Source organism: Oculina patagonica, chromosome 13, assembly GCF_052425735.1.
Source record: "Oculina patagonica isolate OP01 chromosome 13, crgOcupat, whole genome shotgun sequence".
In the NCBI taxonomy this organism is placed as follows: Eukaryota; Metazoa; Cnidaria; class Anthozoa; order Scleractinia; family Oculinidae; genus Oculina; species Oculina patagonica.
Genome location: NC_135770.1, coordinates 15,866,482 through 15,868,740, shown reverse-complemented (window position 1 = coordinate 15,868,740; position 2,259 = coordinate 15,866,482). Strand labels below are relative to the sequence as shown.

Below are 2,259 nucleotides of genomic sequence, written 5' to 3'. Positions count from 1 at the left end.
CAGTTTACGTGGATATTTTTGTTGTAGTGCTGCCGTGCATTGAGCCAGTAGATACTCTCTAATAGCCACAAAACAATGCAAATTGAACTTAATCACACTGCGTAAAAAAACATGTACACATATTCCTAGCTTATTCCTATTATAAAATTCTCGAATCTGGAGCGCGAACAGGTAACTGAAGGTGTCTAACAAAATTCGCGCGCTTCTTTTGGTTCTTTCTTGTGACTGAATATTCCTTCTTTATATCCCAAAAACCTTTTAGAAATTTTTTTTTTTCAAGCGAATCTTATCATCATAGTTAGTCTTCGCTTTATATTTATACTAATAAATTTTGTTTCTCGAACTATGCGAGTATGACCGAATTGGAGTCCACTCAGTTCTGTAAACACTGTATTAATAGCAAAAAATGACTTAGGTCCACAAAAACTTTGTTCCTAACACATGGTTACGAAGGAAATGATTGCACACATCCTGCGAGATCCTAGAAACAGACAATCAAGCATCCAAGCACGATTCAAAAGGCGACATGAAAAGAAATCTTCAGGGGAGAAGGAAGTCGAAATAAACGAAAAAGATCAATTAAACCGTGAAAACACTGGTCTAGTAGATGTGTTACTGATATCACTCGCTCTCAACATAAGCTACGGCTGGTCAGTAGTGCTGAGCTGTTACATAACGACAACTTGAAAATATTCTTGTTTCACTGATAGCGGAACACGTTAACTAAAATTAGCCTGGGGTTTTGTTCGTCTGCAACGCAGGCTAACTAAAATGCGCTTGCCTTACATACCCGCAGTGAATCATTTCACTAAACCATAATCTAGTTTCTAGTCGCAGACGTTAATCCTTAAGACCTATTTTAGGCCTGAAACCTTGAGAAATGTTTGAAAAATCGAAATTTATTTCAATCGTTTGCATATGCATTCTGGTACAATCAACTGGTTGTGCGAACGGCAAACCTCAAAATGTCAGCTATAATTCTGATCTCGGTGACAAAATACCGCAATCAGTTGACCAAACCTTTAATATCAACAACTGGGGACTGGGGAAGATTGAACGAAAACTGCTAACTGATATGAAAACCAAAGTTGACTTGCTGTACAACAAAGGTAAATTCCGTTTCAGTGAATGCAGGTTAAATGTCTCTGCTATGGCGAGACAAATTCCACATTATCAGCTTCGATTTCTTGTACTATTACGCAGATAACTCTTTGCTCACGATCCGGGTTTGATTAGAGTTTTGCAGCATTGTAACTTAAGTTGAGTTGCGGATTGTTTCTCTTTTACTTTTCAGTGAATTGCAATCGCAACGGATCTGCTTGTCCAGAAGGTTGGGTTCTTCGTGGGAAGTCATGTTTCCTCATCATCAACATTCCAACCCAGAAATGGAGCGACGCTAGAAGAACTTGCTAGAAACTTGGAGGAGACCTCGCCATCATCAAATCAGCTGATGAAAACAACTTTATCCTTGAGCTGGTGAAGAAGCAGAAGACAGTTACAGCTTGGGGTGTGAAGCTTGGTTTTATCCGAAAGGCTGACAATAAGTTTTACTGGATCGACGAGACTCCGCTAGCGGGCCACTATTCTCCGTTTGGAAGTGGGGAACCGAACAATTTTCCCCCCGGCGAGAAATGTGGCAATATGTTTGGCACCAGAAGCAGCCAGGGACAGTGGAATGACTTGTGGTGCGAAGTGAAAGAGTCCTATCTGAGGCACGCTCCAAGTGTTCTTTGCCAGAAAAAGTCCAAATGAGGCTGCTGTTTTCTTTATTTTGAACTTCAGTAGAACTAGAAATCAAACCTGGCGGGTTATAAGGCATGACAGTTACAAGGCAAATCGGTTGTTATTTCGTATAGGCCATTCCGACTTCATTCGCGATCTTTTGTCATGCATTTTTGGATGAGCTGCTCTGTAAGGTAAAAATTATAATAAAAGTGGTGTATGGTTGCAGCTTGTCAAACATTGCGTGTTTTTTCAGTTAAATTTAAACTACTGACAGGAAATTCCCCAAAACATTTCTTACGGAATTGTTAGACCTCATATGTGAAGGGGAAGGGTTTTATTGATGCAGTTTTGTCTCAACTCAAAAAAGCGTAAAGACGTAAAAAAAATCAACACGAACCGGTTTCCGGATAAATTGGCTGTGGGAATTCAAAATAACTATCATTAGCAGTTTATACAATAGCTGGGGAAAATAATAAAAAAATAGTTTTTGCAGCAAGTATACTGTGCTGCATGTTGGCGACTCGAAGAAAGTGT

General features: G+C 39.5%; 1 pseudogene across 1 annotated transcript; it reads left to right on the top strand.

Moving 5' to 3' along the window:
* On the top strand, nucleotides 1-1,931 carry LOC144635344 (perlucin-like protein; annotated as a pseudogene). Its single transcript, XR_013567353.1, has 3 exons — nucleotides 1-718; nucleotides 762-1,109; nucleotides 1,295-1,931. The product of XR_013567353.1 is annotated as a perlucin-like protein (transcript).
* The last annotated feature ends 328 nt before the right edge of the window (nucleotides 1,932-2,259 follow it).